Source organism: Ovis aries, chromosome 1 (genome assembly GCF_016772045.2).
Source record: "Ovis aries strain OAR_USU_Benz2616 breed Rambouillet chromosome 1, ARS-UI_Ramb_v3.0, whole genome shotgun sequence".
NCBI lineage: Eukaryota > Metazoa > Chordata > Mammalia > Artiodactyla > Bovidae > Ovis > Ovis aries.
Window position 1 is genome coordinate 172,850,524 of NC_056054.1, and position 25,907 is coordinate 172,876,430.

Below are 25,907 nucleotides of genomic sequence, written 5' to 3' on the forward strand. Positions count from 1 at the left end.
TTTGAACTAGGAAAAAAGTGGATATAACATTACCCAAGTGGAATTCCAGCCAATAAAAGCCAAAATAGTTAACATGAATCTTACAATGAAGACCAATTTTATTATCCAAATAGAAAGACATTCTGGAAAACCACTGGTCTGAATTTTCCAAAAAAGCCAATGCCAGAAAAAAACAATAAACAAAAAAGGCTGAGGAAGCAGTCTAAATTGAAGGAAGCTAGAGACTTGATAACTAAAATCAATAGGTGATCCTTGTTAAATCATGAATTTATATTTTACAAACAAGTATAGAGGAAGCAAGGATTGGGGGTGGGGGGACAATCAAGGAAATTCTAATATGGATTATATACTAAGTTACAGAAATGTACCAATGTTTAGTGCATTCCGACTCCCTATGTTGGAAAAATCTAGTGATATACATCCTAATGACATACCACTGTGATCCTATTGGACAGTAGTCGTCAATCGGGGCGATTATGCCCTCCCCTCCCCTTTCAGACATTCACACAATGTCTGAAAACGTTTTTGGTGGTCACAAGTTGGGGAGGGGAGGGGAGGATTGCTACTGGTATCTAGCAGCCTCTAAAACCAGGAGTGCTACTAAACATTGCACATTGCACTCCCCTCACAACAAAGAAACATCATGCTAAAAATCAATAGCGCCACAGCTGACAAACCCGATGTAGGAGAATTCCTTACTCTTAAGGGATAGTAATGAGATATTGGGTTCCCTGGTGGCTCAGCCGGTAAGAATCTGGTTGCAATGCAGGAAACCCAGGTTTGATCCTTGGGTCCAGAAGATCCTCTGGAGAAGGGAAGGGCTACCCACTCCAGTATTCTTGCCGGGAGAATTCCATGGACAGAGGAGCCTGGCGGGCTACAGTGTACGAGCTTGCAAACAATTTGTCACGTCTGAGCGACTACGCAACTAAGACACACACACACACACACACACACACACACACACGAGATATTATGCTGAATTAAATGAAACTGTCTTCTGTTCAGTTCAAATATCCGTGATATTGAAGGGTGAAGGGATATGGTGTTCACAACTGTCAAACGGTTTAGCAAAAAAGACACCGTACACATCCTTCCGCCCCGCTTCCTCCCCCATGGGCTACCGAAGCACGGTCGCACTCCTCCAGGGCGTGCTGACCCGCCGAGCCTGCGCGATGGGAGGATCCTGCGAGCAACCACTGCGCAGGCGCTGGGTGGCAGCCGCACCCACGCGGCGCTTGTCCAAAAGTTACAGATGTGCACAGGGAGCTCGCAGTCCGCGCGGCTGCCTACGGCAGAGGAGGGGAGAGAGAACTCCGCAGGGCGCGCCGTTGGCTTCTGCGTGAGTGACAACGCTGCTTTCCCAGTTCGACCCCGTCTCCCCTGCGCTCGGCGGAGGGCTGCAGTGAGCATCGTTTATCCTTTGGGGCGTTTATCCTTCTCCAGGAAGAGCCAGTTGTGTTTGGTCCCTCGTACCTGGCCATCCCCAGGCTGGATTCTTCGGAGGTGGGCTTTTACACTCTCCTTAGTGGATTCTGACTTCTTGTGTCTGACGAGCCTGGGCAGTACTACCTCTCCTGACCAGGGACCGAAAGTGCCCTGGTAGGCTCATTCCACACCCGGCTTCTCGTCAGGAAGAGCTTACCCAGGTAACATTTTTAAATACCTTAAAGTTTTCAGCCTAGAGTTTCCTAAGGAGTCGGCCGACTTTTTCTGTAAAAAAGCCAGAGAGCAGACGTTTTAGGATTTGCAGGCCAGGAACAGTCGTTTTTGTCGCTTCTCTTTTCTTTTAACAATCTCATAAAAATGTAAATAAATAAAACGCTCTTAGCTTCGGACTTCACAGAAACGTGAGGATTACAGTGTTTAGACTACAGTCTTTCGATTTACCGAGCACGGAGGCTAGAGCTTTAGCCCCCAGTTCAACCACAGTTTTGCAGTAGACTCGGGTTCCTGGAGGACTACGACCCACCCCGCGAGTGTACTGGGCCCCGCCTACCGAGGCTGAGCTTACCATCTTTGGGGTCCCTACACCTGCACTTCTGCTTTTCCCTGATGAGTGTGGCCAATAGTGAGTTCCTGGCAGTCAGCAAAGCTGCTAGGAAATCCCCAGACCCACAGCCACACCCTCCTTCACTCTAAAAGGGCAGTCTCTTCCTATCTGGGAGCAAAAATCAAAATCCTTACACTGAGACTAGATGAGTATAAACAATACAAGATCTCACAATGCAGTATCAACTGTATTTGTAATTTGTATAGCATTTTTTCTATTGATAAATGTAGTGTATTTATGCCCACTATGGTAATTTGGGAAATGCTGAAAAATGGATAGAAGAAAATAAAAATTCAGCATACTCCCAAGCCGCAAAAATGAACTATCAAAATGTTTACGTATTTGTTTAGTTGGTCTTTTAAGTGTATATGAATAAGATAACTTACTGAACTGGATTTCTAAAAAATGTTTCTTAATCAACTTTTGTTGAAGTATAAAATCCAGGAAAGTGGTCAAATTGTAAATGAACAGTTCAATAAACTTTGGAAGGCTAACACAAACATATCCTTACATCTACCACCCAGATCAAGAGATAGGGCATACCTAGCTCCTCCAGCCCCATATTCAGTCAAGGGCAGCTTCTTCCGAAATATAACCATCGTCTTATCCTCAAATTCATAGATTAGTTTAATTTCTTCAAATTCACGTGAACTGAATTAATCAGTAAATTTTCTTTAATTTCATGTGAATTAGTAAATATCCTGTAATATTTTATTTCTTTCCCTCCGTATTACATTTGAGATTCATTTAGTGTTGATTGTAATGTCTGTGTATTTTGTTTTATGCTGTACAGCATTTAATTGTGTGAATATACTGCAATTTATCATTTATAATGTTTTTTAAATTTAAGCTACATTGAGATATAGTTCCCATACCCTACAATTTTCATCCATTTAAAATGTACAGTTTAATATTTCTATAGTATATTTACAGATAAGTGCAACCACTGGCAGGCACAGTCAATTTCAGAACATTTTCATCACCTCAAAACAGCTCCATACTCTTTAGCTATCACTCCCCTACCCTGCATCCTCTCCAGCCCGAAGGAACTACTTTTTGCCTCTATAGATTTGCCTATTCTAGACAGTTAATAAAACTGGTCCCTTATACTGATACTAAATATTGTGATTGGTTCCTTATACTGATAGTGAATATTCATGTTATTTCCAGGTTTGGAGCTAGAAATACAAATAATACTTCTGTGAACATCATTATACTTAATCAGCATATTATATGTATCTAAAGCTATATATGTATCGAATAGATACATATTTCTATGGGATATATATCTAAAAGTAGAATAGCTCCAACATAGGTTATATACATGGTTAGCTATATAGTTGATGGTGCCAAACAGTTTTCAAATTTACACTCCACCAGCAGCAGATGAGACTTTTCATTGCTCCAAACCCTCACCAACATTTGGTGGTTGTGTGGTTTCAATTTACACTCCTCGGATGACTAATGGGAAAAGGGTGTCTTTTCATGTAATTATTAGTTGTTTGAAGATCCTCTTAAGTAAAATGCCTTTAAGGTCTTCATTTCTTTTTAGAGGGGTTGTCTTTTTCTGTTTGATTTATATATTCTAGATGTGAGTCCATTTTCATTTATGAGTACTGCAATCAAACAAATACTTTTTCCTATCTGACTTACATTTTAACCTTCTCATTGTTAAATTTTAATGACTGTAAATTTTAAACTTTTACTGAAGTCTTAATTTCTAAGTTTTCTTCTATGGTTAGTGCCTTTGCTATCCTAAGAAACCATCACCTAAAAGAACCTTCTCCTATTTTACAATCTAAACACATGTTTTTCTTTGCATCTTTAAATCCACTAACCACGAATCGATTTTAGAGTATGGCGTGCAGTAAGTGTTAATTTTTTTTTTTCTCATATAGCTGTCCAGCTGATCCAGATGCTTTTCTTGAGACTTCTTTTCTCATTGCCCTGCAGTGTTACCTTTCTCATAAATCAATAGAAACATACATCAGTACAGATATTGGAATTAATAGGCAAGGTCTTTAACCATGACAAATATATTAAGGAATCTTAACAAAAATAAGATGTAGTATATGAAGAAGTAGAGAATTTCAAGAGAGAAATCTTATTTTGTGAGATGGAAGTCCTACAACTGAAAAATACAATATCTGAAATTATTTGATAAGTTATCAGTAGGTCAGACACAATGATGAAAGCATCATTAAACTTGAAGTCAGGTTGCTAGAAATCATCCAAATATAACTGCACTGAGACAAAACTATTGTCAATAAACAAAGCAGCAGTGACTGATAAGAATAGTATTAAGTGGCCCAAAATATATGAAATTTAACTCCTAAAAAAGCAAAGGGAGAGAACCTGGGACAGAAATATATTTGAAAAAATATTGGCCAAAGCTTTCCAAAATTGATCAACTCTATATTACCCAGGACATTTGCTTGTTTCCAAGGAAGAGAGTAGATCCCAGCACCCTAGCTTGCCATGAATGGAATTTGGAAGTGAGCGTAATAAACTTCTACATCTACATGAATGAGCAGAACATTTTAAAGGCACACAAAATTGGGGGATATACCTTGTTTGGTGGAACTGTCCCAAACATTACTATACTTTTAACATAGATTTTGCTTACCCACCAAAGCCCAGAGTAATAGTAATACCAAAATGTCCTCCTAGGTTTTCAGATTATCCCCTCAGTGCATAGTATGGCCCTACATCCACTGAGAGCCCCTCTCTCCTGTGATCTGCCACTTCCTTCTTTTCCACCTCATCTTCTAACGTTCACCTCTCTCAAACCACTCTGGCATCTTTCCATCTGAGGGCTTTGGGGACGGCTTTTCTTGCTTCCTGAATGGTCCTCTCCCAAACATCCATATGACTGACACTTTTCTCCTCCTCAGGTCTTTGTCCAAACATCACTCTCTCAGTAAGACCTAGAAATTAAACAAAACAAAACAGAAAACTTGCATGTTCATTCCTATATCCCCAGTTTATTTTTATCTGTAGCCTTTATTTGAAATGCTATATATTTTAATTATTTAATTTCCTTACTGTCTCACCTTCCCCACTCATAAAATACAAGTTTCAGTGAGGAGGCAGAAGAATTTACCAATTTTGTTCTCTTAGTGTCTTCAGTACCTTAAATGAGTAAAAAATTTTAACGATAACATTTTTCTCAGAGATGGCATGTGGGCAATCTTCGTGTATTCCTAATAACCCCTAAATCTTTCAAGATATTCTTTCAGTGTTTCATAAATAAGAAAGTCCTGACAGTACTCCAGTAATTTTTACATTTTTAAAGTATGTTTGAGTGTCTTAGAAAAAAGGATTACAGCGCTAAAAGATCCAGCTTTTTACCAAAGAGAATAAGAAATGTGATATGGTTGTTTCCAAAGCAACAAAAAGCTTTACCTCATTAAGTAGACTGAGGGCTTCTCCTTATTAGATTGAAAAATCCAATCGAATAGCTGAGGGCTGCCTCACAAAGAAAAAATACTTAGAGCTATCATCAAAAAGAAATTTGCCTATTCAATTCTAAGCTAATTTGTACCAACTTTTTTTTTTTCTTCAGGCATTCAGGCATCAGGATCAATGATGAACTTTCAAAAAGGAAAAAGATGGAAAATCATCGAAATTATCATAATCTGTGCTCCCAACTAAATGAGTGTTTCCTTGTAGCATGAGCAGTCAAAGGAAATTATATTCCTGTGTTAGTCTACCAACAGCCTATCTGCACACTGTCTTCATCTAGACTATTCTTGAAAGCAGAGCCTGAGACAAAGGTAGAGACATATTCTGTTTGGAAATGTGGTCCCAGGGAACAAGGATGAGACAAGGGAGGAAACAGGTGGAAAAGGAAAGAATGTCCAAGCAAAAAAGGTAGTGTTAGTGAGTGGTCCACTAGTGTTCTTGGATACTTAGTGCAGAACCTTCCCAGTATCCTAATTAAACTGTGTCTCAGAATTGTCTGCCTGAGGGATGAAAAGAAGAAGCATTTATCTGTCAGCTGATATCACCTGTGTGCTGAGGGCTGCTCCCATGGGGCAGCAACACCCCCACGAGGAGAGACTCACTGGGCTACAGCATCACACGGGCTGCAGCAGAGATGCTTCAGGACAAGAAGCTAGATTCTTGATACAAGCCTGAGATGAGGCACTGTGAAACCTGCCCAGAGCTGTTCACCGAAGCCACAGCTGGAATTGGAGGTGGAAGAGATGGGAGGCAGTGCACAGGAGGCATCTCTGAAGCCTGGAGAGTGTGCTGTTAGCCTTGTCTAAATCCTCTCTCCTTTCCATCATCACAATTTCATTGTCCAGAACAGAGGTTGGCACAGGGCTAAATAGGAAGGCTAAATGTATTTCCTAGAAGCTGTATGTTAATAACAGTTTTAACCTTGAGTAATGTGCATAAGAAACAGAAAATGACATTAGAACTTGAAAAAACTTAAGTTACTCTATTGGATAGCAGTATTAGATATCCTCTAAATTCGTGTAATCTGAGAAGTAATCATAAATTGGAGAAATAAAATCAACCATTTCTTATATTTCTATCAGCTTTATAAATCAGTGTCATTAGTTTTTCCTAAGATAGTGTCTTTTATTGTTACATAGCACTAGTGATATGGAAATTACAACCAATGAAGGGAACACTGGTAGGAACACAGGAATGAAAAATGTTGGAATAATTTCCATCACTTAAAGGGTTGGTATTAATATAGGTTGGAATCAAGGCAGGGGATGGGGGATAACTGCACATTTTGACTTGGGGTTCTTCTTTGAAGTTCCATTTTACCAGAAATAATTTTCTCTCTGCCTACATCCATGTGATAGCATAATCATCCTCTCTTATCTGATCTGCAATTACCATCAATAAGAATAAACTTTTGAGTTACTTAGTATGGCTTGAGTTCCTACTGTTTGCTGTTGATTAGCACAGTGCATGCATGTTAGACATGAAACATTACATCCAAACATTTCAGAATGCATGTTCTTTTAAGGTATGAAAGTGTTAGTCGCTCAATCTTGTCTGACTCTTTGCAGCCCCATGGACTGGAGCCTGCCAGGCTACTCTGTCTATGGGATTCTCCAGGCAAGAATACTGGAGTGGGATGCCATTTCCTCCTCCAAGGGAATCTTCCCAACCCAGGGATTGAGCTCGGGTCTCCCACATTGCAGTCAGACGCTTTACCATCTGAGCCACCAGGGAAGGTATACCCAGGACACTTACCAAAACTAACCATATGACTGATCACAAATCATCTGAACAAATCTCAAAAGACTGACATCTTATAAGAGTATGAAATCAAAAATCAATTATATAAAGGTAAAATGTCCCAAATGGTAGTAACGTAAGGAACATACCACTAATTATCACTAAGTCAAACTATAAATCAGAGTGGTATTTAGAAAATATTTTGAAATGAATTCTAATGAAAATACAACATATCAAAACTTGGTGGGATGCTGTGAAAGCATACGCTTATGGGAAATTTATATCTCTAAATGTCTAAGTATCTTAGAAACTTTACATAATGGTTAGCTGTCAAAGTTTCAAGAAGCTAGAAAAATTGTGTGAAGCAGCTTTTTAGACATTGGACAACCGGAAGCAAAAAACTGGTCACTGAGCAGGTGAAACAAGGTGACCCTACTACTGTCCTGCCTTTCTAGGGCTAAGCACTCTGGATCACATTGCAGGAGGAGGAGCTTGAGCCGAGCAGAGGAGTCTTGCAGAGTTGAGGAGACAAAGACTGGTACTGAATGGGACAGGTGTCTTGAGTTTTCAAGGCAGAGTATCAGCAAGAAAGAAGCTATGCAGAGAAAACATTCCCAGAAATTTGCTTACACATCCCACTGTGCCCACTGCTAAATACTAAACAATTCCCCAAACTAGCATGAGAGCAGTAAACATTTAACTTCCATCAGTCATAGTGGAGAGTCCACACAGAGAACTCCAAACTTTTACTCGGATCTCAGGAAGTCACACATTACATGGTATCTCTAAACTAGCCCGATGATAAAATCTACACTCAGTTTCAATTTCAGTTTGGTCGCTCAGTCGTGTCTGACTCTGTGACCCCATGAATCGCAGCATGCCAGGCCTCCCTGTCCATCACCATTCCCGGAGTTCACTCAAATTCACGTCCATCCAGTCAGTGATGCCATCCAGCCATCTCATCCTCTGTCGTCCCCTTTTCCTCCTGCCCTCAATCCCTCCCAGCATCAGAGTCTTTTCCAATGAGTCAACTCGTCGCATGAGGTGGCCAAAGTACTGGAGTTTCAGCTTCAGCATCATTCCTTCCAAAGAACACCCAGGGCTGATCTCCTTCAGAATGGACTGGTTGGATCTCCTTGCAGTCCAAGGGACTCTCAAGAGTCTTCTCCAACACCACAGTTCAAAAGCATCAATTCTTCAGCGCTCAGCTTTCTTCACAGTCCAACTCTCACATTCATACATGACCACTGGAAAAACTATAGCCTTGACTAGATGGACCTTTGTTGGCAAAGTAATGTCTCTGCTTTTGAATATACTATCTAGGTTGGTCATAACTTTCCTTCCAAGGAGCAAGCATCTTTTAATTTCATGGCTGCAATCACCATCTGCAGTGGTTTTGGAGCCCAAAAATAAAGTCTGACACTGTTTCCACTGTTTCCATATCTATTTCCCATGAACTGATGGGACCATATCCCATGATCGTTTTCTGAATGTTGATCTTTAAGCCAACTTTTTCTCTCTCCTCTTTCACTTTCATCAAGAGGCTTTTTAGTTCCTCTTCACTTTCTGCCATAAGGGTGGTGTCATCTGCATATCTGAGGTGATTGATATTTCTCCTGGCAATCTTGATTCCAGCCTTGGAATTCCAATCTTGTGCTTCTTCCAGCCCAGCGTTTCTTATGATGTATTCTGCATAGAAGTTAAACAAGCAGGGTGACAATATACAGGCTTGACGTACTCCTATTCCTATTTGGAACCAGTCTGTTGTTCCATGTCCAGTTCTAACTGTTGCTTCCTGACCTGCATACAGATTTCTCAAGAGGCAGGTCAGGTGGTCTGGTATTCCCATCTCTTTCAGAATTTTCCACAGTTTGATTGTGATCCACACAGTCAAAGGCTTTGGCATAGTCAATAAAGCAGAAATAGATGTTTTTCTGGAACTCTCTTGCTTTTTTTATGATCCAGCGGATGTTAGCAATTTGATCTCTGGTTTCTCTGCCTTTTCTAAAACCAGCTTGAACATCAGGAAGTTCATGGTTCACATATTGCTGAAGTCTGGCTTGGAGAATTTTGAGCATTACTTTACTTGCTCAAAAAACAAGCCTCAGTAACATGAAGCTGATCCTCAGGCAACTACCTGTGAGAACCTCCAAGAAGCACATACAAATATGGGATTCAATTTATAAGAGATGTATTTGGGGAAATGCCTGTAAGGGTTGAAAAGAGAGGAAGCCAGAGGAGCAGAATCTTCAAACTACCTAACATGTCTACCCCTTTGAAAGAAAGAAAGGCTGAGAAGCAAGAGTCCCAGACTGAAGTACAGTTCCAGGAGGAATCTCATCAGATGTCAGCAGAGAGGGCAGTGTCAGTGGAGAAGTGCCACTAAGCAGAAGGACAGCTTGAAAAATGAGTTAAGAACAGTAAAGAACAGGGAACCCCTTTTTCCACACACCTGACTGTGTGACTTGCAAGCTCATCCTTAGTATAACAACACCAAAATTTTCAAGCAGGACCTATAGGCAAAAGAGGGTGGAGAAAAACATCTGTACTTAGTTCTTTTAACATAGCCTGCAAGGCACTGTAAGACTAGTGAGAAATTTATGATATTATGTTCTGTGACACATTAGTTCCATAGGATATGAATTGATGGTAGGAGAAAAACAAAGCTGGAAGGTTTCTTCGGTGCCAGATTCTCAAAGCCATTCACATGTGGAAGTTAAGCACAACTCTTCAAAGGAGATGATCTGGCTCCCATGGCAGCTTGTGATCCACCACTCAGATCCCCCTTCAAGGAAGCACTAGCTCCTCATTTGCTGGGAGTACTGTCAGCAGGCAGCCTATAGCTGTCTGCTGTCTTTGGGAACTGCCTCAGCTTCAGGGAACTGCTCAACTGAGGTCGCACCCCTTGGTGGTCTTGCCCATGCCCAATGACCTACCAGTGCAAGATGACGAAGTTGTCCTTTTGCCTACCTCAGGACAACTCTGAAGGTCATTCTGATCCCAGAGCTCTCAGGTTGTTGGCCAAGGCTGTTGTTGGATTTGGATTACAACACAGTTTTTCCTTCTATCCATTCCTGCTGCTTTCCCTCTTTTCCACAAATACTGGTTTCTACAAGCACTCTGCTTATTAAACATCCTGCAGGTTACGCTTCATCTCAGAGTCTGCATCTTTGAGAACCCAGGCTGAGATGCCCCACTTCCCAATTCTGTTTGCCCACCACAGCCTTTCTTCACAGAGTATCTAATGAGCACAGGGATAGGAAACATTCTGATGCTGGTAAGTATGAGTGTGAGAACTAAGTGCTTGTGTGGGACGTGAGGGAGGGGTGCCTGAGCCTGAACACCAGCCCACGAGTCCTTTGTAATTTGAAACCAGGTCAATATTGAGATGATGTTGTTTAGTCACTAAGTCATGTGCAATTCTTTGCGACCACATTAACTTCAGCCTGCCAGACTCCTCTCTCCATGGGATTTCTCAGGCAAGAGTACTGGAGTGTGTTGCCATTTCCTCCTCCAGGGGATCTTCTTGACCCAAGGAATGAACTAGTGTCTCCTGCATAGGCAGGCAGATTCTTTACCACCAAGCCACCAGGGAAGACCCTTGTCTGATTCTGAAAGTGCTACAGAATCCATTAGCTATTGAGGCAGATGGAGAAGATCTAAATATTATATGACCTATGCAAATAAATTTTCATTTATCCCGTAAAAATGCTAAAGGTGATCAGTGAGGCTGAATGAAATGCCGTCATTTTTGTCTGACAAATATTTTGTCTTCACTGCTGCCTTGGGATATTCAGTGGGAGAAGAAAAAGGAATAATGAAAGCCTTTGAAAATCATTTTCCCAGAAATGAAAACTAGGCAGTAGATCTTCAGAACTGGAAAGTCTATCCTAAAAGAGTCCAGTGAATCATAAAACACTTAATTAAATATTTGCGTTTGGCAAGCCACTGACTAATACTATCTCAAGATGTATTACTAAAAAAAAAAAAATCTGAAATAAATATTTGTTACAAATCTTTGAAATAATCATTTTTGTATTTTAATACTGCTCTGAAACAAGGAGCTGGCTTGAAAGACTTGCACTTAAATGATCAGAGACAGTGAGCTATCAGACTGCATAACCAGCATAGAGCAATTTCCGAATAAGATGAGATGTACACAGCCTCTACAAACATGGCTTGAGGAGGAGTTTGCCTTAGCTCACTTGAATAAGCTACTGTCTATAGCTCACAAAGGTCCCGTTCTTAATGAGGTGGTGCATAGCAGCAGCACACTGTGAGTCCAAATAGCAGATGGCAACACTGTTGAGTAGGCTGGCAGTCTGATGTCTAGCAACCAACTGGCAGCAGTCATTATTAAACTGATTCATGTGCCCAGGGAAAATCTTTATAAGGCTCTCAGCAAATGTGAGCAGTGAGAAGCAAATGATCTGTCTGCTATTCCTATCTTCTATGGATACCTATATTTTAAAAAAATATTATTCCCCAAGGCAATCTCCAGAAAGAAGTGGCATGATGTGTGAACTGGAGGCCCTATTCCTTTCCTATATACTCATGTACCTTGAAACATGATGGCTATGATTTCTGTCTTCAGTGAATCACTTTAACTCAAAGGAAATAGCTTCATAGTATTCACCCTATGGACTTAATGGCAAATATTCAATGATTTGTAAGCACTTATAGATTTTCTAAATAAGCTTCCTTGTAAATGGTATTGCAAACGTAATAACAACATATTCTGCCTCACATAATGAAGCAATGGCCTTTGTTCATGATCCATTTACCTGCAGCAGATAACACATCCCTGGGTGAAGAGCTTGTTATTATCACAATTGGTTAGGAATTCTGACTAAGAAAGCCACTGACTTTATTTTATTTATTTAGTTTGGTCGCCCTAGCTTCACTCTCTTTGCACCAAGGGCAAAGCAGCTCCAGGCCTGAGGACTGTTAGAGGCCAAAGTGCACAGTCCCTGGGGGTGGGGTGGAGAAATCCACTAGCTTTAGAAAACTGTTATCACCTAAGGATTTTACACACACACACATTAAAAAAAAAAAAAACAAACTTGAAACTATTTGTTTTAAACATTCTGTCTTTACAAATCAAAATGTTAAGTAAATGCCATTATTTCTTTTCAAATGTTAAAAGATCTGCTATTTGTTATCATAAAGCCAATTTCTTACCTCTATATATTAATAAATAAGACTTAAAGGTGAATAGGTATGATGATATTAATAGCGCTCAGTCATGTCCGACTCTTCGCGATCCCATGGACTGCAGCCTACCAGAGTCCTCTGTCCATGGGATTCTCCAGGCAAGAGTACTGGAGTGGGTTGCCATTTCCTTCTCCAGGGGATCTTCCCATATATTAATAAGACTTAAATGTGAATAGGTTTGATGATATTAATAGAAGCACTACAAAAGCTCAGTTTGAATGTCAGCCACCTTACCAAAAGATAAATATGGTATTCTCTTTTAGAACAGGAGAGTTCTAGTGAACATGACCTAGGTGGAAACGCGTTGTGTAAATCTGTATGTACCAAGTAGTCGTCTTCTAATTTTCCAAGCAAGAATACTGGAGTGGATTGCCATTTCCTTCTCCATTCTAATCTCCCACCTTTCATTAAAGCTGCTCTTATCAAAGACATCAATGGTATCCATCTTGCCAAAATCAATTTCATTCTCACACTCGAACTTACTCTAACTTCCAGAGGCATTTAATGCAATCGATCACAACCACCATCTTGAAACACTTTCTTGGCTTAGTTTCTAGAATAGCAGTGCGCCTGCCTGATTTTCCTCCTCTGTTGCTTGAATTCATTGTCAGTTTTCCTCATGAAAATCCTCATGAAAATCCGGACCTTGTGATATCTGAATAGCCTTAGATATTCTCTGCATGTATTCTGACATTTGAATGAACGCAGACATTCTGTTACGTACACTTTAATGAGGGCAGGTACTGTGTCTGATTTACAGCACAAAGTGAACACTCACATACTTGTTGAGGGAATAAATGAACACAGGAATAACATACTGTTTGAACAGATGAGTGTTAAGTACAATGATCGGAGAAGGCAATGGCAATCCACTCCAGTACTCTTGCCTGGAAAATCCCATGGACGGAGGAGCCTGGTGGGCTACAGTCCATGGGGTCTCGAAGAGTCAGACACAACCAAGCAACTTCACTTTCACTTTTCATGTTTCAGTTTCATGCATTGGAGAAGGAAATGGCAACCCACTCCAGTGTTCTTGCCTGGAGAACCCCAGGGACAGGGGAGCCTGGTGGGCTGCTGTCTATGGGGTCGCACAGAGTCGGGCACGACTGAAGTGGCTTAGCAGCAAGTACAATGATGATGACCTGGAATTAAATGTTTCCTGATGTTATTGAGTTGGGCATAAATATCATAATCTTTATTTTTTATCTTTTTAGAATACAAAATTGAGGTTTAGGTAGGTCAAATAACTTGCTCAATAACATGCAGCTTCAAATTATTAGAGCTGAGACTTGTACTCCTTTGTCCTAGTCCAAAGGCTGTGCTCTTAACTCAGTGTTCCATGTACTGATAAGTATAAGAGAAAACAAGGAAGGGGACCCCTAGTTCAGCTTGCTTATCTCCTCTGCTACAACAGTGTAGTCTTGAGGTTGGTAGTTCTGATGACAGCAGAACTAAAAATGCTATTTTTTCTCATATTCAAGATAAAAAAAAGACCTATCCCCTTATCTGTAAAACAGAGATGAAAATACTATCAATCAACCTTCCATAGATTATTACTTTTAGGGTGAAATAAGATAATGGATATGCAAAATATAAATCACCATACAAAAATATGGATGGTTTCCATTCAATAAGTATTGCTCCTGGGAGATACTAAATGAAGTGCTGAAGTAGGGAGGCAGAAAATCTTACTTACAGGAACAGACGAAAGGAGCAGGAAGAAGACAATTGGGAAAGAGCTATATTTTAAATAATATTGTATTAACTTTGTAAACTGACAGAAAGAAAAATTTATACTAAAAAAGCTAGAACATTCTTCACCTACTTAACACTTATCAGTTAGGGAAAAAAAAAAAAGTTAATGTTCTCTAGTTCCCATGTAAAAGATAATGAACATCCACTACAAAATTACAGAATTAAAGGTTCATTGACTTAGCCATACTATAATTTTCTTTTAACAACCAAAAAGAGAAAATCATAAGGATAAAAGCCTGATGCTGTGAAATAAAACTAGCATTTCTGTAGTTTATTCATTTTGTGCTTGTGTGGTTTCTACCTTCCATTGACTCCAGGGGCATTACAATTAGCATCTCCCAGGGATGACTGGAGATGGAGGAGGCAGGGGAAATTAGGTTAATGAGGCAGTACAGAGGAAGGCAATCCTGTGAACTTCTGGTCCTCAGAATATATAGGTCTTTGAACTGTAATCAGGTAGCCATAGTTAGGAACACTCCCAAAATTTCCTTTCACTACTGGATTCCAGGTTGTAATATTAAGTTATTATAGAAAATGGTGACCAAGATAATTTAAATTCTGGTACTTTAGTTTCCTATGAGGGCTTCCCTCATAGCTCAGTTGGTAAAAGATCCACCTGCAATGGAGGAGATCCTGGTTCGATTCCTGGGTCAGGAAGATCTGCTGGAGAAGGCATAGGCTTCCCACTCCAGTATTCTTGGGCTTCCCTTGTGGTTCAGCTGGTAAAGAATCCGCCTGCAATGTGGAGACCTGGGTTGAGAAGATCCCCTGGAGAAGGGAAAGGCTACCCACTCCAGTATTCTGGCCTGGAGAATTCCATGGACTATACAGTTCATGGGGTCACAAAGAATCAGACTCGACTGAGCGACTTTCACTTTCACTTTTGTTTACTAATGGTACCTCCGTCCTTTGTTAGCAATGTAGTCATCAGTTCTCTATTAAGGAGACTAAGGATGTGTGTGTGTGTGTGTGTGTGTGTGTGTGTGTCTCTCAGTCATGTCTGACTCTGTGACCCTATGGACTATAGCCAAACAGGCTCCTCTGTCCATGGAATTCTTCAGGCAAGAATACTGGAGTAGGTTGCCATGCCCTGCTCCAGAGGATCCTCCCCAAATAGCTAGATCTCCTGGTCACTTTTGTGTCTCCACTGTGGACATCACACAGGACATTTAACTTAGTTAACCAAAAGTATTTCTTAACCCACAAAGTGCAGAGGTATGACCAAATGGTAGAGCTTTGGAGTCAGTCAGGTTAATATTTAAATCTTAGTTCACATACTTGGCAAATATAATGCTCAGCCTCAAAATGTTCATTATTTAAATGGATAAAATCCCTCACAAGTTAGTTTTGAAGTCTCATGACGATAAACTTTAAGTGATTAGATTGCTTGGCACAGAGTCAGTTTTCAATAAAGCATGGCTGTTACAATTACCAAAGTTGTGAATTATTGGAATGGTGATACCAAAATTGTTGTGATTTTATTTTCACTAATTGCTTTTTTTTTTTAAGAGAGATCCATACGTGTGTTTACATGGAATTTATTCTAGAGATTTAGTCATTTGTGCAATAATCACCTCAGTTCTCTTCTAATTATTAATGGATTCAAAGAACAGTAACCAAAGTACTTGCCTACTATGTGCCAAGTACCATGACTCCAGGGTCTAGGGAAGATACAAAAATAAATGTAATATAGACTCCATTATAGAGAATATATAAAAAATTATTTCAAAAAGAAAATAAGCAACATAAATGAAGCATAAACAAAATACTGTGGAATTCAGAAGTACATGGTTCTTCTGTGTAAAGGATTCTAGGAAACTATCATGGAGGAAGTATTTAATCTAAGCCTTACAGTAAACATACAAGTTAGATACACAGAGATTGAGGAGGAGGAAGACAAATGAATGGATGATTCATGAATGAGTCATTCATTTCAAAATCTTCCCATTGCTCAGATTCCTGGAGATCAGCCTTTGAGGTGCCTACACTCTAGCGATGGCCAGCAAAGCCACACGAAAGTGAGATGACAGGAGAAAGACACATGGAGAGGTCTGGGATGGCCTAAGGGAAGAGTGACTGCTAATAAATCCGCAATGAAATCTTGGGAAGTTTCAGACGCCGAGGTTGAATATTTTAACTTTATTCAAGCCTTTCAAAAAGAAATTTCAAAAACATTAACCCCATGTTGAAGTTAAAAACAAAAGCTAGTTCAGTTCAGTTCAGTCACTCAGTCGTTTCCGACTCTTTGAGACCCCATGAATCGCAGCACACCAGGCCTCCCTGTCCATCACCAACTCCCGGAGTTCACTCAGACTCACGTCCATCGAGTCAGTGATGTCATCCAGCCATCTCATCTTCTGTCGTCCCCTTCTGCTCCTGCCCCCAGTCCCTCCCAGCATGCGAAGAGCTGACTCATTGGAAAAACAAAAGCTAGAGGTCTGGTCAAAAGTACAAGCTGACTGAAAGAACATTGTTAAAAGATAAACTGAGGCATACTGAAAATTATAAGAGTTTATTTAAGCAAAAATCATTGTGCGTTATGCAACCCCAAATTGGAAGTGGTCAGGAATGACCCACCAACAGAAGCCAGGAAAAAGATATATAGAGAAAGTGTGGAAGCAAAGAAAGGAAATCATTGATTCGTTAAAGTTTAACGCCTAGTTGGCTATTTGTGACTGGTTGTCCTCTGTTTTGATTTCCTAACCTTGATGCATTGACAGGTTTAGAGGCTGGATTCCTTACAGGCTGCCAGGGCAATTGAGCCATAGTGTAATGGCCTCCTTGCTTAATTAATTTAGTAACATGCACAGTGTTAAGACTTGTTGACTGGCATCTAAAATTCTTTCTAGAAGGTTCTGAAGTGCATTAGAAGCAAGCAAGTTTGAAAGCAGGAACACAGCAGAGAGAAGCCTCTTTCAGTAGGTCAGGAGTGAGGTAATGAGCACCAAAACTGAGGCAGAAAGACAAATGGGAGGCATCGCGATGGTGCTGCATGGCTCTGTAACTCTGTCCTACCTCCTACCAAGATGGGGGATCTGGTCAAATTTTAAAAATCAAATGGCCTCTCTCTCTCTCAATTTTTTTACTTACAGATATATAAACATTTCAATTTTTAAATCATACAGGAAATAAATAACAAAGTGATTGAAAATTCAGTTAATCTGGCAGATTCGAATGCAAGCCAAAAATGTATGAAAGAGATACCTCCCAAGCTATGCTTTCTTTTCTGTTTTTTTTATTGGGTTATAGTCACTTTACAATGCTATGTTAGTTTCTGCTGTACAATGAAGCCAGTCAGTCAATCAGCTATGTGTACACATGTATGCCCCCTGTCTTAGACCTCCCTCTCACTCCCACCCCTCATCTCATTCTTCTAGGACACGACTGAACACTGAGCTGAGCTTCTGTTTTACAGCACGTTCCCACTAGCTATCTATATTACACATGGTAGGTACATACGTCAGTCCTAATCTCCCAGTTCGTCCCATCCTGCTCTCCCCCACTGGATCTTCACGTCTGTTCTCTATGTCTGCATTTCCATTCCTGCCCTGAAAATAGATTTGTGCTGTGCTTAGTTGTTCAGTCGTGTCCGACTCTTTGCGATCCCATGGACTGTAGCCCATCAGGCTCTCTGTCCATGGGGATTCTCCAGGCAAGAATTCTGGAGTGGGTTTCCATTTTCTTGTCCAGGCGATCTTCCCAACCCAGGGATTGAACCCAGGTCTCCTACACTGCAGGCGGATTCCTTACCACCTGAGCCACCAGGGAAGCCCCAAAATAGATTTATCTGTACTATTTCTCTAGATTCCAGATATTTCTGTTAATAAACAATATTTGTTTTTCTCTTTCTGACTTACTTCACTCTATATGACAGACTCCATGTCCATCCACGTCTCTACAAAATGCATTCTTTTCCATTCCAACGCTGTCCTGTCTGCCTCAATGTCTTCTTCAAGAATGTTCAGTTAATTCCTCCCTTAAAGTTTAAATGAGTTGACAAGTGCTGAACCCCCTTCATGACTGCAACCAGCAAAGCATATCTAGCTAACTTTCAATCTGGCCCATTTTTGTGTGATGACACTTTCCTGAAGTGACTAATATTATCTCTATGTGTGACAGAGCCCTATGTGTGACTTTTCATTATAAAAATATCCACTGAGTACATAACATTATTCACGAAAACATGAGAGCTTGCAGAAGTAAACAGCTGAAAGGGCAGCAAGACAAGATAAATGTTTCCTAATAAAAAACATGAGAGTGCATTTCATTATCTGTGAGGAGCAGAGAGGTTAGCCTAAGAGATATATAAGGTTAAAAAACATACCATGAGAGATATACTCACACACAACTATAGATAAATATATTAATAGAAATATAAAATTTATCATAGTCCTATTCCCCCAATGACAGCTTATTCCCACCCATTCTCTCTCTATTATTATCCAATTATAAAATCAGGGACGTGGGAAGTTCACTTAATCTTTCCTTTTCCCTAATTATTAAAAATGTTCTGGGTATACTTTACTAACTAAATTTCTCCTGCTGATCTAATTTCAGCTAATGGCTATTTTCCCCTTCTTGTATAGGATAAAGTGCAAACTCTTTATGATGGAATAAAGGCCCATTGATTTAGCTACATTATAGCCTTATCTCCAATCCTACTTCCTTACGCACCCTTGCACAAGCTGTTCCGCCTGTTTGGAAAGGCTCCTTCCACTGTGGGTGAACTCCAACAAAAAGGCTCAAAGATCATCTCTGGGGTGAAATCTTTGCTGCTCCCTGTGGCCAAGCATAAAGCACTTATTATTAATCTACATCCTTGATGCCCTAAATATTTTCTATAGCTTACCTGTCCCCATCACTTGTCTAAATGAAATTCTTGAAATCAGAGAGGTCTCATTAATCACCGTGAAAAATCAAAACCATGTACCACATACACACACACAAACATACACAGTCTAAAGAGTCAACATTAACAGAATTTAATACTGAATTGTCTTCATTAGCATAACTATTAAGACAATTTCAAGAGACACCTACCCCCTAGGAAAATAACATTGCAAGTTACTATACTGTTCCTTCCAAGAATTTCTCTCAAATCCATCAACTCAATTGAAAATATCAACCAACAGTTAATGCACTAAGACTCTTTAAATACTATATTTCAGTTCAGTTCAGTTCAGTCGCTCAGTCGTGTCCGACTCTTTGCAACCCCATGAATTGCAGCAAGCCAGGCCTCTCTGTCCATCACCATCTCCTGGAGTTCACCCAGACTCACGTCCATCGAGTCTCATCCTCTGTCGTCCACTTCTCCTCCTGCCCCCAATCCCTCTCAGCATCAGAGTCTTTTCCAATGAGTCAACTCTTCACATGAGGTGGCCAAAATACTGGAGCTTCAGCTTTAGCATCATTCCTTCCAAAGAAATCCCAGGGTTGATCTCCTTCAGAATGGACTGGGTGGACCTCCTTGCAGTCCAAGGGACCCTCAAGAGTCTTCTCCAACACCACAGTTCAAACACATCAATTCTTTGGTGCTCAGCCTTCTTCACAGTCCAACTCTCACATCCATACATGACCACAGGAAAAACCATAGCCTTGACTAGACGGACCTTAGTCGGCAAAGTAATGTCTCTGCTTTTGAATATACTATCTAGGTTGGTCATAACTTTTCTTCCAAGGAGTAAGCGTCTTTTAATTTCATGGCTGCAGTCACCATCTGCAGTGATTTTGGAGCCCAAAATAATAAAGTCTGACACTGTTTCTACTGTTTCCCATCTATTTCCCATGAAGTGATGGGACCAGATGCCATGATCTTCGTTTTCTGAATGTTGAGCTTTAAGCCAACTTTTTCACTCTCCTCTTTCACTTTCATCAAGAGGCTTTTGAGTTCCTCTTCACTTTCTGCCATAAGGGTGGTGTCATCTGCATATCTGAGGTGATTGATATTTCTCCTGGCAATCTTGATTCCAGCTTGTGTTTCTTCCAGTCCAGCGTTTCTCATGATGTACTCTGCATAGAAGTTAAATAAGCAGGGTGACAATATACAGCCTTGATGTACTCCTTTTCCCATTTGGAACCAGTCTGTTGTTCCATGTCCACTTCTAACTGTTGCTTCCTGACCTGCATACAGATTTCTCAAGAGGCAGGTCAGGTGGTCTGGTATTCCCATCTCTTTCAGAATTTTCCATATTTGATTGTGATCCACACAGTCAAAGGCTTTGGCATAGTCAATAAAGCAGAAATAGATGTTTTTCTGGAACTCTCTTGCTTTTTCCATGATCCAGCAGATGCTGGCAATTTGATCTCTGGTTCCTCTGCCTTTTCTAAAACCAGCTTAAACATCAGAGAGTTCACGGTTCACGTATTGCTGAAGTCTGGCTTGGAGAATTTTGAGCATTACTTTACTAGCATGTGAGATGAGTGCAATTGTGCGGTAGTTTGAGCATTCTTTTGCATTGCCTTTCTTTGGAATTGGAATGAAAACTGACCTTTTCCAGTCCTGTGGCCACTACTGAGTTTTCCAAATTTGCTGGCATATTGAGTGCAGCACTTTATATATTACAATAATAGTAACATAATAGTGAATGGAGGAGAGTTATTACTGAGTAAAATGTACAAAGGAATTCCAGTCCTTCTACTCATTCCTTCTCTACAATGTCCAGTGATCCCACTTCTCATCACTTTTCTAAGCTAATGAAAGGGAGGAAATATTTGCATTTTCTGAGCTCTGTTCAGAAATATTTTCCAGATAAATTTTTGAGTAAACAAAGGCATGGCCAACAGATTCCCTCAGTCAAGTATACATGTATGCTAAGCTGTTTCAGTCAAGTATGACTCTGTGCAACCATATGGACTGCAGTGTTCCAGACTTCCCTGTCCCTGGGGTTCTCCTGGAGTGGGTTGCCATGCCCTCCTCCAGGGCATCTTCCCAACCCAGGGATCGAACCCTAGTCTCTCACTGTCTCCTGCATTGTCATGTGGGTTCTTCACCACTCATGCCACCTGGGAAGCCCTGCAGTACAACAGAAATGTCTACATCCATGAACTCATAATTACACTAAAAATGATAATTGGTCAACATTGGAGGATGCGAAGGAATTATCTATTTTATATACTGATAAAAAAAAAAAAAACCAACCATTCATTTACATGAGCTGTCCTGCTGCTGCTGCTAAGTCGCTTCAGTCGTGTCTGACTCTGTGCAACCCCATAGACGGCAGCCCACCAGGCTCCCCCGTCCCTGGGATTCTCCAGGCAAGAGCACTGGAGTGGGTTGCCATTTCCTTCTCCAATGCATGAAAGTGAAAAGTGAAAGTGAAGCCGCTCAGTTGTGTCCAACTCTAGCGACCCCATGGACTGCAGCCTACCGGGCTCTTCTGTCCATGGGATTTGCCAGGCAAAAGTACTGGAGTGGGGTGCCATTTGTCCACTGGTATACTAAATACTACCCGAGGAGAAATTTCTGTTTATAAAAATATTCTAAAGGACTTCCAGTCTCAGTCATGCATGATAAAGTAGCTGGTATTGAACAAAGCCTTCTGCCAAGAACAACTATAAAAGCTGATGACATACATAAATCAACTGTTTGAAGGAGCTGGCACAAAACCAGAATAGGCAGGACTCTCTCAGTCTCTGAGAGAAGGAAAGCACATATAGTGAGGTCTATATTCATGCTATGGCTCTTCTCTGAGGGCATTTTTCTAATTGTAATGTATGGAATATAATTCAAAGCGACAGTCTTATTGGATTGAGGGGAAAGAGGTCTGAGTTCAGAACTGCCAGTGTGTCTTGGAATTGAGCATCACACCCCAATTGCGAAAGGAATTGAGAGAAGGATCCAAAAATTTGCATTCAAATTCCCTTCTACTCATGTTAATGACTCACAGTGCCAGCAATACTAGCACAAATGAGGGCAGGTGAGTAGATGGAATTAAACTGTTAACGTGTTCTCATATTGGTCAGTAACCGGTAAAGTTACTAATCTAAGGTAGATCACAATAAGATATGGATGCATATTGTAGTTACATGGAAAATATCAAAAAGAATAATTTTTATAGTACATAATTTTAAAAAAATCCTATAGAGGGAAAATAGAATAACAAACAATATCTGATTAGTTTAAAGTAATTCAAGAAAGGATAAATAAAGGATCAAAGAACAGATGAGATAAATACAAAATAAATAATAGGTTAGTAGATAAAAACCAAACTAATTTAGTCAGTTTGGGCTGCTATAAGAAAACACTATCGGCTCCCAGGTGGCACAGTGATAAAGGATCCATCTGCCAAGCAGGAGATACAGGTTTAATCCCTGGGTCAGGAAGATCCCCTGGAGGAGGAAATAGCAACCCACTTCAGTATTCTTGCCTAGGAAATCCCATGGACAGAAGAGCCTGGCAGGCTACAGTCCATGGGGTCTCAAAGAGTCGGACACGACTGAGCGTGCGTGCGCACGCACGCACACATGCACACACACACACACACACACACACACACAAATGCCATAGACTGAATGGCTTATAAATAACAGAAACTTATTCTTCACAGTTCTAAAGCCTGGATGTCAAAGATTAGGCAGCTAGCATGGTTGAGTGCTGGTGAAAGCCTTCTTCCAGGCTGAAGATTTCTTGTATCCTCACACAGCAGAGAGAAGCAAGGAGAAGCAAGTCCCCTTTTCCCGTCTAAAGGCACTAATCCCACCCTTGAGGGCTCCACCATCAGGACCTCATCTAATCCTAATTACTTCCCAAAGGCTCCACCTCTGGTCACATTAAGACGTACAGTTTCAACAGATGATTTTTGGGAGGGAAGCATTCACTCCATAACACCAGCTCTATCAGTAGTTATACAAGATATAACTAGAAAAAAGACTTTGATTAAAGGACAGTCTGTCGGACTGAACTTCAAACAAACAAATAAGATCCAGCTATATGATGTTTGTGCTTCCCAGGTGGCTCAGGGGTAAAGAATCTGCACGCCAATGCAGGAGGCACAGGAGACTGGGTTCAGTCCCTGGGGTGAGGCGATCCCCTGGAGAAGGAAATGGCAATGCACTCCAGTATTCTTGCCTGGAAAACCCCACGGACATAGGAGCCTGGCGGGTTACAGTTGACGGGGTCGCAAAAATTCAGACACGACTGAGCATGCTTGCACAATATGATGCTGATAAAAGACAGACTCTAAATATACGAACAGAAAAACTTCAAAAATAGAAAGAGTGGAAATATATACAGTATGCAGAAGCTAAACAAAAGAAAGCTGGTACAGCTTTAATAATACAAAGTAGACTTTAAGTGTTACCAGAAATAAAATGATATTTCAAAATGATAAAGAGTCCATTAAATAGGAAGATAATACAATTTTTTTGTTTGTTTTTCAAATGCACTTAGACATTTGCCAAAATAGACCAAAGCAAATGTTAACAAATTTTAAAGAATTGAAATCATAGAGTATATTTTCTCACTGGAGTGGAATTAAACTAAACAGTGATATAAAGATAACCAGCAAAACTCCTAAATGCTTGAAAATTCAGCAATGCACTTCTAAATAATGTATGAACAAGAGGAAAAATTGTGATGGAAATAACACAAGTTCTTACAAAGTCACTTTCATAAGTTGATCTGTTTTTTAATTACTCATTTCATGAAACAGTTTTTGGAAAACATTAAAGGAAGCTTACAGGCTTCCTCCCCTTCTCCAATCTAAAATAGACATTTTCCCAACTACAGTTCCAGCCATTACTGGACTTAAATTTGTAAAGAACTGTGAAGGGTCTACGATTTTACTGCACTTGCTACCTAACATATTAGGCCAGCACAGTTTTAAGGCTGCTAGCCCAAGATGTGGGTCAGAGCCAAGGACTTTATTACTCACAGCACAGGGACAGCAGGAGCTTCACGTTTACATGGGTTTCCTGCCTCATAAACCCAAGCAGGGGTGATACGGAGTATCTCTATCTAGTGTGCATGCAGCTCACTAGAGTGACCCAGCCTGTGCTGTGCTCCAAACTGAAGGGTTCCTGATATGCAAGACGTTATGCTATAATCAGGAAAATCTCAGGCAAACTAAGACAAGTTTGTCACCTGGTGCACAACTAGTTTGTATCACAGCCCAGATGCCTTGGTGTTTAGGAAACACCAAACTTTTAAAGGAAACTGCCAGCAAATTTGCCCAAACTTTGCTCCAGAAAGAGACATTATCTTTATTATCCTGGATGGCAAACAAATCTGCCCTTTGCCTCAGAGAGAAACTCTATCTTTATCTTTTCAAGCTGTTTGCCATACAAACATACTTAAGAAGATATTCCAGAATAGAAGCTGCCGACATATCTGCTCAGAAGATGTGCAGAACAGCAAGAGATCTGAAGGGAATTGTCTCCTGCTACTATCCCCATAAAATTACAGTGCAATTATACTGTAATCATCTCTTTACTAATCTATATCTTGGCTTCAGAAATGAAAAGTCCATTCTCTTCCTACTTTGGTCAAGTTTCCTTTGTTAAGAACCCAATACAAAATGTTTGCTCACTATTTTTTCTTTTGATTGGAAGTTTGTAATAAAGGCACCTAAGTATATTGAAAATGACCTATGTCTTCAGTTGTTATTTTATCTCAGCAAAAATTTAATAATAAAGAAAAAAGAGATACTTGTTTCTACTGCTTCCACTATCTAAGGATATTTACTTATTAAATCTACTTTTGGGCATCTACCAAAAGAGATTCTAAGGGCCAAGAAAAAGACAACAGAATTTAGGAGTGGGGACAAGTAAATCAGATAAAAACAAAGAAAAAAAACAAAACAAAACTGTGTCCCTTTTGGTGAATGAAGTTATATTAATACTAGGAGATTTAACTAACCTGGATTTTATTGAGATGTGTACAGGTAATTTCCGTGAACTTCATCAGCCCATAGGTTTCATCAGTCCATAGGTTCCAGCAGCTCATATTAACTGTAACAGTCTACATTTCTGATTGCTTCCCCAGGAGAATTTCTGGGAGTGGCTAGGGGATTTTTCGCAAGCCCTCACCAAGCCCTTTCTCACCATGTCCACCATTCACCACTGGCACCCACTGTATACCACCATGTCTGTGGGACTCTGGGGCTTCCCACCAGCAATGAGACTTGAGTCCCACAAGATACAGGCTTCATCAATTCCATTACTGCCTTAGTTTTCTCTCACTGCATAGAAAAATCACCATATACATAGGGACTTAAAACAACACAAATCCTCTCACACTTCTGTGTCAGAAGTCTGAGCAGGCTCAACTGGATTATTTTCTTAGAGTCTCACAAGGCTGAAATCAAGATGTTCCCTGGGCTGGGCTTTTTTATCTGGAAACCCTAGGAAAGAATCTGCGTCCAAACTCATTCAGGCCATTGGCTCAACATCTACTGAGATCCACATGTCTTTGCCGACTGTCAGAAACAGGCTACCTCTATGTTCCTTAAGGCCACCTGCATTCCTTGACACAAGGCTCCTTTCATGTTCATTTCAGCAGTAGCGCATCACATCTAGCCCTATGCTTTGAATCTCTGACCTCCTTCTGTGCCCCTACCTATAGATGAGAGATTATCTGATAGGATCGGGCCCAGCTGAGTAATCTTCATACTTTAAGGTCAACTGACTTGGGACTTCAGTTACAACTGCAAAATCCCTTCAAAGATGTACCTAGATAACTGTT

General features: G+C 40.4%; 2 long non-coding RNA genes across 2 annotated transcripts; one reads left to right on the forward strand and one right to left on the reverse strand.

Annotated features, from left to right (window-relative positions):
* Window positions 1–1,259: 1,259 nt before the first annotated feature.
* LOC132659958 (uncharacterized) lies at window positions 1,260–5,243 on the reverse strand. The gene is made up of 2 exons (XR_009601051.1): window positions 4,833–5,243; window positions 1,260–1,713 (listed from the first exon to the last, which is right to left on the reverse strand). It is a non-coding gene; the product is annotated as an uncharacterized LOC132659958 (long non-coding RNA).
* LOC105612547 (uncharacterized) lies at window positions 1,273–6,944 on the forward strand. Its single transcript, XR_001044879.4, has 2 exons — window positions 1,273–1,649; window positions 5,619–6,944. It is a non-coding gene; the product is annotated as an uncharacterized LOC105612547 (long non-coding RNA).
* The last annotated feature ends 18,963 nt before the right edge of the window (window positions 6,945–25,907 follow it).